We start from the raw sequence: 11,204 nt of genomic DNA, 5'->3' as shown, positions 1-11,204 counted from the left end.
GACTGAGTGTGTAAGGCTTTTGGTACCAAGGCTGAAGCCTGGGGTTTTAGATTTGAGATTTAGTAGAGGTCTACAATACTCTAGTATGTTTTCCTCTACCTTTCACCTGTGTATCATAATGTGTTCCTCACTCCCTACAATAAGAAAGTAATCAAATCATCAAATGAGCAATAAACAAGTAATTTCATCCAATTAAAAATAGAAGAAAGGTAAATTTAAAAAAAGTTTATTTTCAAAACATTGTTAATATTTAATGCCTTACCTCATGTCCAATGCAAAACTAGTCTGTGCTTTAATTATACATACACACAAACAATTTCCAGATTATTATTTTTAAGAGAATCAATTTTCTATAACATTTGAACATAATTTGTGTCACAAAATCATAAAATTAATATCACTATTATTTGAATTGTGTTTCATATACATACATGCACATATACATTTCAATTATGAGTTTGTTACATTACTTAAACTCTGATATTCAGAACAAAGCTATCTATATGTATCATACTCAAGATACATTTTTGTATAGGGAATTAATGTTAAAATAACCAGCAGTTAGTAAATTTAATTGTTTTTTTCACAATTAAACATCTTATTCTTACTGAGATTTGCAAACATCTTTTCTTTACATGCTTACTTTTCCTGTCTGCTGAATAAATAATTTTCCAGTAACCCAAACCCTTCCCTTTGATAATGAAAACCAGAAACGCTGAAGCACCCAGTGTGCTCAGCAGTGACAGTTTCAGTAAGCAATTAATCTCCAACAGTTCAACAACCACGTATGAACTTCAGAACTCAATTTGGCACCTCATATGACTCTATGTCCTGATTCTCACTGGAGAAGAAATCTATAAGCCAAAAACAGAACATCAGAAGAACAGTATGAAATAAATGGTGCATATAACAAAAAAAAAAAAACCCAGAATTTTTTTCAGTATTGTTTCATAAAGACAAATGGTTTTGGTATTGAAACTTCTTGATTGGTTAGCTCTATGATAACCCCACTCTCACCTGGTGCTAAATAGGTTTAATAATATTTATGTTTCGAAGAAGAATATTATAGAACTTAATTAAAAAAAAAACCACAAAGGAAGTCTTTTTTCATAATTGCTTTGCCATTCATGTTTTTCATTCATCATTCCTTGGGGTCCAAGCTCTTATCATATGACAGTATGATTTAAAATTCCTAACAGCATGTGTCACAATTATGGAAGAGATTTTATGCATACTTAAATAAGTATGAACCTGGGTACATTCATACACCAATAATGTATAAACAAACGTGCAGAATCATGGGTAAATTGCTCTCTCCCACAGCAGTCCTCATTTGCCATATAACTCCCTGACTCGGGAATAAAGTTCATCATTCCCTTCTCCATCTACAGTGGAATTTTTTTCTTGTGTTGTGAAGGAATTTTGTATGCAGTCATAGCAACTAAATCTATGTGTGCAGCTGTGCTCTATGTTCAGAAAACAGGCTCATTACTGTCACTCTGTATCCTTAGCCTGGACAAATGTTCCATTGAATTTCTAAGACTCTCAGAGGAGAGGTTGTAATTGAGCCCTCCACAGGCTTTTATAAGCTGCACATTGACGAGTTCCAGGTCTCTGTCTTTATCCCTACTCCCCTCCCCCCCCAAAAAAAGAAGCAAAAAGAAGCTCCTCTGATGACAATTAATAAAAATACCAATATATGATTATGATCTATTCAACCAAATTATTATTAATAGGATCACTCCTAGTAAGTATGACCAATCCTCACCTAGGTTTGAAGACCACTAACAGCATCTAGAATAAGAGTTCTATATTGTTTTGTAGGCTATTGATCCAGTGAGAAGGTGTTGGTTGCTTTCTGTTGCATCTGTGCTACTCTTATATCAGTGGGCAGAATGTGTCAGACCAGCTGATATTGTAACTCTTGGAATTAAGAACTCTTATTGGCTATGTGATTTCCCTGGCAGTGCCTATAGTACTTTACAGAATTATAATCGTAAACCAGTAGTGGTAAAGCTTCCAGATCGTTACTAATTTCTTATCCCCATGCTTTATGATTTAAATATGTGTTGTCTTCAGCAGTAGGGTCATCTATTAAATTTTTGAGGATAAGCAAGAATAATATAACCCTGTGAGACTTAAAGTACCTCAGTATACCATGACTAGGAAGAGAGGATTCATATCTTTCAGTGAGTTTTTATATAACAACCTATGGTATCTGAGTGATGTTTCAATAACCCACCCCATTATATGGCAAATATACTTAAATTAATTGTATATATTTATATGCATAAATTTTGGAAACTTCTACAATTGCATTTTTTCATTTGGTTGTTTTTTTTTCAAATTATTATTTTTTTTATTTGAAAAAAATTTGCATCTACATTTCAGATATTATTTCTATCTCACAATCCCATCCCCCCTCCTCCTCCCATTGCCTCAGTGAAGACTTTCTCTTTCCTAACTACCCTCTCCTACCTCAGCACCTTGGCTTTCCCCTACACTAGGAAAAATGAGCCTTCGGTGGACCAAAGGCCTCTCCTACCATTGATGTCAGAAAATATTATTCTCTGCTGCATATGTACTTCAAACAATGAGTTTCTCCATGGAAAGTCATTGGTTGATGTTTATTCCCTGTCACCTGTGATGGGTTTGGATTGTTGATAATTTTGTTTTGCCCATGGGGTTGCAGACCCTTTCAGCCCTTTCAGTCCTTTCTATAGTTCCTTCATTGTGGTCCTTGTGTTCAGTTTGAGGATTAGGGGCAAGCATCCTCCTCTGTATCACTATGACTATGGCAAAGCCTCTGAGGAGGCATCCATATCAGGTTCTTGCCATGAAGCATTACTTGTCATCAGCAATAGTGCTTGGGTTTATTGGGCACATAATGGGTGTATCCAGGTAAGGCAGTCTCTGAATGATCTTTTTTCATATCTCTGCTCCTCTTTTTGTCCCATTGTTTCCTCCCATGAATGTTTTGTTCTTCCTTCTATGACTTAGGCATCCATTTTTGGTTCTTTCTTCTCTTTGAGCTTCATAAGTTCTGTGGATGGTTCCTTGGGTATTCCAAATTTCTTGGGCTAGTATCTACTTATAAGTAAGTACATACTATGAGTGTGATTTTGTGACTGAATTACTTCGTTCAGCATGATTGCTTCAAGTTCCATCCCTTTGCCAAGGAAGTTAATACCTGAGTGGTACTCCATTGTGTGCATGTACCACAATTTCTGTATCCATTCCTCTGTTGAAGGACATTTGGATTTTTTTCCAGCTTCTGGCTATTATAAATAAGGCTGCTATAAACATGGTTGATCATGTGTCCTTGTTAGATGTTGGAGTTTCTTTTGGATATATGCCCAAGAGTTGTATAACTGGGACCTCAAAAATTACTATGTCCAATTTACTGAGGAACAACCAGACTAATTTCCAGAGTGGTTGTACCATTTACGGGTCCACCAGCTGTGGGGGATTATTCCTCTTCTCCACATCCTTGCCAGAATCTGCTGTCACCATATGTTTTGATCTTAGCCATTGTGATTATTTTGAGGTACAATCTCATGGTTGTTTTGATTTGCATTTCCCTGATTACTAGGGATGTTGAGCATTTCTTTAGGTGCTTCTCAGCCATTCGAGATTCCTCATTTGAGAATGCTTTGTTTACCTCTGTACCCCAATTTTAATAGGGTTATTTGATTTTTTGTGTAACTTTTTGAGTTCTTAGTATTTATTGGATACTAACTCTCTATCAGATGAAGGATTAGTAATGATCTCTTCCCATTCTGTTGGTTTCCATTTTGTCCTTTTGACATTTTTTTTTTTTTTTTTTTTTTTTTTTTTTTTTTTTTTTTTTTTGCCTTACAGAAGCTTTGCAATTCAATGAGGTCCCATTTGTCAATTCTTGACCTTAGAGCATAAGCCATTGGTGTTCTGTTCATGAAATCTTCCCCTGTGTCTGTATGTTCTAAGCTCTTCCCCACTTTCTGTTCTATTAGTATCTATGTACTTGGTTTTATGTGGAGGTCATTGATTTTCTTGAACTTGAGCTTGTACAAGGAGATAAGAAGGGATCAATTTGCATTCTTCTGCATGCTGACTGCCAGATGAACCAACATCATTTGTTGAAGAGGCTGTCATTTTACTATTGAATGTTTTCAGCTCTTTTGTCAAAGATCAAATGACCAAAGGTGTGTGGGTTCATTTCAGGTTTTTGATTCTATTCCATTGACCTACCTACCTGTCTCTGTACTCATACCAGGCAGTTTTTCTCAAGATTGATCTGTAATACAGCTTGAGGTCAGGGATGGTGATTCCCCTGGAAGTTTTTTTTATTGTTGAGAATGGTTTTTGGTATCACAGGATTTTTATTATTCCGAATGAGTTTACTCACTGCTCTTTCTGACTCTATAAAGAATTGAGTTGCGATATTGAAGAGGATTGCATTGAATCTGTAGATTGCTTTAGGCAAGATGGCTATTTTTACTATGTTGATTTTTCTAATCCAAGGGCATGGGAGATCTTTCATTCTTCTAGGTCTTCTTCAATTCCCTTCTTTAGAGACTAGATGTTCTTGTAATACAGATCTTTCACTTGCTTGGTTAGGGTCACACCAATATACTTTATATTCTTTGTGACTGTTGTGAAGATTGTTGATTCTCTAATTTCTTTCTGATCCTGTCTGTCCTCGAGTAGAGAAGGCTACTGATTTGTTTGAGTTAATTTTATACATATCTACTTTGCTGAAGATATTTATCAGCTGTAAAATTTTCTGGTGGAATTTTTGGTCTCACTTAAGTTTACCATCAGATCATTTGAAAATAGTGATATTTTGACTTCTTCCTTTCAAATTTGTATATGTTTGACCCTTCATTGTTATCTGATTACTCTGACTAGTACTTTCAGTACTATATTTAATAGTTATAAATAGAATAGACAGACATGGCTAGTCCCTGATATTACTGGCATTGCTTCAATTTTCTCACCATTTACTTTGATGTTGGCTACTGGTTTGCTGTATATTGCTTTACTATGTTTAAGTATGAGCTTTGAATTCCTGATCTTTACAAGACTTTAAGATGAAGGGGTGATGAATTTGTCAAATGAATTCTCAGCATCTAGAGAGATGATCATGTGTGCTTTTGGTTCCCCTTTTGAGTTTGTTAATGTAGAGGATGACGTTGATAGATTTTCATATATTGAAACATCCTTCCATCCCAGGAATGAAGTCTACTCGATCATGGTGAATGATCGTTTTGATAAGAATTGGATTCAGTTTGCAAGAATTTTATTGAGTATATTTACATCAGTGTTCATGATAGCAATTTGTCTAAAGTTCTTTCTTTGTGGGTTCTCTTTATGGTTTAGTTATGAGCATGATTATGGCTTCTTAGAATGCGTTAGGTTGTACTCCTTCTATTTCTATTTTGTGGAATAGATTGAAGAACAATAGCATTAAGTCTTCTCAGAAGGTCTGATAAAATTATACACTAAAACCATCAGGCCTTGGGCTCTTTTTTTTGTGGGGGGGAAGCCTTGTTGACTGCTTCTATTTTGTTAGGGGCTATGGAGCTGTTTAGATATTCTATCTTATTCTCATTTAAATTTGGTACCTGTTATCTGTCCATAAAATTGTCCATATCCTCTAGATTTTCCAGCTTTGTTGAGTATAGGCTTTTGTAGTAGGATCTGATGACTTTTTGAATTTTCTCACTTTCTGTTATTAGGCCTCCTCTTTCATTTCTGATTTTGTTAATTTGAATACTCTCTGCACCCTCTCATTAGTCTGACTAATGGTTTATCAATCTTGTTGATTTTCTCAAAGAACCAGCTCTTGATTTTGGTGATTCTTTGTATAGTTCTTTGTATTTCTATTTAATTGATTTAAACTCTGAGTTTAATTATTTCCTGCTGTTTTCTTCTCTTGGGTGTATCTGTTTCTTTTAGTTATAGAGCCTTCCGGTATGTTGTCAAGTTGTTAGTGAACGATTTCTCCAGTTTCTTTTTGGCAGTGCTCTGAGATATGAATTTCAATTTTAATACTGTTTTCACTGCATTCAATAAGTTTGGGTATGTTGTGTATTTATTTTTGTTAAATTCTAAAATATCTTTGATTTCTTTCTTTATTTCTTTCTTGACCAAGTTATCATTGAGTAGAGAATTGTTAAGCTTCCATGTGTATGTGGGCATTTTGTTGTTAATGAAGGTCAGCCTTAGTCCATGGTGATCTGATAGGATTCATGGGATCATTTCGATATTCCTGTATCTGTTGAGGCATGTTTTGTGCCCAAGTATATTGTCAATTTTAGAGAAGGTGCCATGAGGTTCTGAGAAGAAGGTGAATTCTTTTGTTTTAGGATGAAATGTTCTATAGATGTCTGTTTAATTTGGTTAGCTCACAACTTCTGTTAGTTTCACTCTGTCTCTGTTCAATTTCTACTTCCATAATCTTTCTATTGATGAGAATGGGGTGTGGAAGTCTCCCATTATTATTGTGTGTGGTGCAATATATGCTTTGAACTAGAGTCCAGGTTTTTTATGAATATTGGTGCCCTTGTAGATGTTCAGTATGGAAAGTTCACCTTGATAGATTTTTTTTTTTTATGATTAATTAAAACTGTCATTCCTTGCCTTCTTGATGAGTTTTGGCTGAAAATCTATTTTATTTGACATTAGAATAGTTACACCAGCTTGTTTCTTGGGACCATTTGCTTATAAAGTTATTTCCCAACCTTTTAATCTTAGCTAATGCATGTCTTTGTTGTTGATATGAGTTTCTTGTATGTAGCAAAATGTTGCATCCTGCTTATGTATCCAGTCTGATAGTCTATGTCTTTTTATTGGGGAGTTGAGTCCATGGTTGTTAAGAAATATTCAGATATAGTGATTGTTTCCTGTTATTTTTGTTGTTAGAGGTAGAATTATGTCTGTGTGTCTTTCTTCGTCTGGTTTTCTTGCTTAGTTTTTTTTTTCTTGATTTTTTTAAGATGCAGTTTCCCTCCTTGTATTTGGTTTTCCATCAATTATTCTTTGTAGGGCTGGATTTGTGTTCAGATATTGTGTAAATTTAGTTTTGTTCTGGAATATCCTGGTTTCTCCACCTATGGTAATTGGGAGTTTTGCTGGATAGAGGAACCTAGGGTGGCATTTGTGTTTTCTTAGAGTCAGCATGATGTCTGTCCAGATCTCCTAGCTTTAAGTCTCTGTTGAAAAGTCTGGTGTAATTATGATCAGTCTTCCCTTATATGTTACCTGTCCTCTTTCACTTACTGCTTTTAGTATTCTTTCTCTGTTTTAAATATTTGGTGTCTGTTATGTGTCAGGAAGAATTTCTTTTCTGATCCAATATATTTGGGGATCTGCAGGCTGCTTCTATGTTTATGGTTATCTATTTATTTAGGTTAGGGAAGTTTTCTTCTATAATTTTGTTGAAGATATATATTGTGCCTTTTAGTTAGGAGTCTTTGCTCTCTTCTACACCTATTATTATCCTTAGGTTTAGTCTTTTAATTGTGTCCTGGATTGTCTGGATGTTTTCGGTTAAAATCTTTTTGCCTTTTGCATTTTCTCTGACTGTTCTGTCAATGATTTCTATGCTAAATTCTGCTCCTGAGAGTCTCTCTTCCATCTCTTGTATTTTGTTGGTGATTTTGCATCTATGACTCTTGATCTCTTTCCTAGGTTTTCCAACTTCAGGGTTATCTCCTTTTGTGATTTCTTCATTGTTTCTATTTCTGTTTTCAGTTTCTTCACCTGTTTGTGCTTTCCTTTAACTCCTCACTGAATTTTGTGTTTCCTCTTTAACAGCTTAAAATTATTACTGTGTGTTCCCCTGGTTTTCCAGTACATTTTTAGTGTGTTATTCATGTGCTTCTTGAGGATCTCAATCATCATCATGAAGTATGATCTTATGTCAGAATCTTGTTTTTGTGGTGAGTTGGAATATGTACTACTTGCTATGTTACGAGAACTGGTTTCTAATGTTGCCATGTTGTCTTGGTTTTCATTTCTTAGATTCTTGTGCTTGTCTCTTGCTATCTTGTTATCGGTGATGCTAGGTGATCCTGTTGTCTCTTACTTGAGCTTGTCTCTCCTGTAGGTCTTCAGAGGAAGTTTGTTAGTGGGTGTTCAGCTTTCTGGGTAGACTCTGAGTAGCAAAGGCAGTGCCCAGTACTGATACAACTGGGCCGGTTCTGCCCTTGTGTGGAAGTGTCTTTTTCAAGGCTGCACTGCCCTCTGCACCCTGAGAGTTCTAGGTGGCCTCTTCTTGATAAACTGTTGGGAGAGAATGTGCACTGGCCCCTGAGCTCAGGAGTGAGAGTCCTTTTGTGGTTCTTCCATGTGTCGAACAAACTGTGGGCAGGCCACCAGTCCTGATCTGTGTTCAGCTCTTTTTGGGAAGTCTCCAGTTCTGATGGCAATGGGCCAGGTGCAGATGTAGGATCATGGGCTCTGTAGGCAGAGCACACCTGTGCCTTTCCTGGGCACTCAGTTCTCTTCAGGCAGGCCGCCAGTCCTGATGTTAATGTTCCTGATCTGTCTGTGGCTCTGGGCTAAGATGAATCCCGGACCAGGACTGCACTGCAATCCCTGTTCCTCGAGAGATCCCCGAAGTCCTCTCCAGATAATCAGTGGAGAGAGAGCTTGGGCTCACCAGTGAGCTCAGTGGAGACAGAGCGCCTGTGTCTCCCCTGGAAGATCAGTTCTCTTTGGCAGGCCACCAGTCCTGATCCTATGCATTTTTTCAAGGATCTTAGAATTAATCATCGGCTGCTTATTCACTGCTTTACCCCATCCCCCCATTTCAGCCTAATTAATAACTTTGCTCTTCTATTCATTACTCCCATTCTTACCATCTGAATTCTGTGTTACCTCCCTTGAAATACTCTCGTGACCCCTTATTTGTTTCTAGAAATTTCTAGGTAAATAATTTAAACATATATCTAAAATTTCAAACCCATTATCCCCATATGACTGAAGACACACTGTTTTTGTCTTTATGAGTTTGGACTACATTATTCAGAATTATTAATTTTAGCTCTATATGTTAATCTATAGTTTTAATAAATCTATTATTTTATATTTACCATCAGGATCATACTGCATTTAGTTTATTACCATATTTTCATTATTAATATACTAATTGAAGGGCTTCAAGTTTTTTTACTTTCCCTTCCTATTTGGAAGAGGAACAATTGACATATGTTAACAAGCATTATTTCTGTGATAGGATACACAGTCCTTTGAAAGATTCTTATTAGTTTCATATTATACATCCATTTTTAGCTTATTGAGGAACCTCACACTGATATCAAGAGAGACCATAGCAGTTTGCACTTCCATCAACATGATATGAATTGTTCCCTTACCCTATTTTCATGCCAGCATGTTCTGTCTTATGTTGTTTTGTTTGTTTTGGAGAACTTGTTTGTTTGTTTTGTGCTGCTTTGTTTTTTATATTGACCATTTTACTGGGGCTAAGATAAAATATGAAAGTATAGTTGGTCATAATGCTGAACATTTTTACATTATTTCTTCTTGGTAATTTGTATTTGCCTTCAAAGCCATCCGTTTAGTTTTATGTTCCAGTTTTAATGCAGTTGTTTGTATTCTTGGTGTTTAAATTTTGCAGTAGTTTGTAAGTCAAGATACTAACCCTCTGCCACTTACAGTGCTGGAAAATACTTCCCCATTCTGTAGATTGTTTCATACCTAGATAGACAGTATATGTTGCTGCAAAGAAGCTTTTATGTCTTATGTGATCCCAGTTGTCAGTTGTTGGACTTGGTAATATGCAAAGTGGAGGGGCTCCATGGACTTGAAAGTTTTATGAGAAAGATACCCACATAATAATGGGAATCAATAGTTGATCTGGGGGACAGAATTAGGAAGTAAGCAACAGTTGATAGATTTGATACATACTATGCATGTGTTGAGCTATCAAGCAATAAATATTTGCATCAAAATAATTAATTTACTAACACAATGCATTTCTTAAAATACAAATATAGACAGTAATTGATAAGATGTTTAATGGCCAAGCATAGAGATTTTGCAAGAAGATAACAAAAAGTGTGGTCATTATGCCACTGGCCTCAGTAATCTCTCTTCAGAATACTAACTGGATGATTTTAAAAAAAATTTTAATTCATTCCTATTGTTTTTAAACTCATCACAGTTTTTCACTTTGGTGAGAGAAAAAGTCAGTTTTCCATAAGAATTTGCACTCTTTGTCTCTTTGACTTCTCTGTTTACAGATTTACCAAATTGTCCTATGCCATGCTGATTGTCAGGTTAGAAAGAATCCATATAGCATGCTTAGCAATGTATGCTATCAAAAGTTCAAATATTCAGTCCTGTATCATTCCACACTGCTTTGCATTATCTCTCCTTCATAGTTTTGCATGAATGGCACCTTGGTATTGCAAAGGTCTTGATCCCAATCTGTGCAATGTTTGCTGATGATCCTGATTAATGTTTTTGCATCAGTTTTATCATCACACAGCAGAGTATAGTTTATTGACCTTTACTTTCTACCAAACTCTAGTTTCCTTGAGAATAGAAAAATTGAGTTGTTTGATTCACATATTTTCTCCTGTCTGTAGAAAATTCTCTCACAACGTTTTTCTCAAAAAGGAAATATTTAGTCAAGAAAAACTTTTCAAATATCAGTGGAAAAAAGCATTATATACACTCAAACAAGGAAAAGAAAGCTCAGGTGGATTTAATGAGTAAAATCTTATGTTATTCAAATTTCTTTTGTTGCTATAGTAGAATTTATTGAGTAGATTATTGATTTATTCATAATTTACTTAATGTGCTTGTTTCTATTACATGTAGTTTAACATTACAACTAATAAAATGAGGAGAAGCAGAGCAGTATCTTATAAAGAAAGGGAAAGCAAAAAAGAGGAGGAAAGAGACAGAGAGAGATAGATAGAGATATAGATAGATAGATAGATAGAGAGAGAGAGAGAGAGAGAGAGAGAGAGAGAGAGAGAGAGGGAGAGAGAGAGGCGGCAGATGATTGGGTTCTATAGAATTGTTACTTGATATAACTGTTTTTTGATAGTTTATCCATGAATCACTACAGTAGGTAAATTTGCAGGATAAGCACAAAAAGAGAAAACTAAATAAACAAAAATTAAAATGGAAAAATGAGGTACAAGTATTGCCATATTAAAGTAAAAGTATTAAATTTGAAATTAATA

This window comes from Micromys minutus (assembly GCF_963924665.1).
Source record: "Micromys minutus genome assembly, chromosome: 7".
NCBI lineage: Eukaryota > Metazoa > Chordata > Mammalia > Rodentia > Muridae > Micromys > Micromys minutus.
This window is presented reverse-complemented; position numbering follows the sequence as displayed.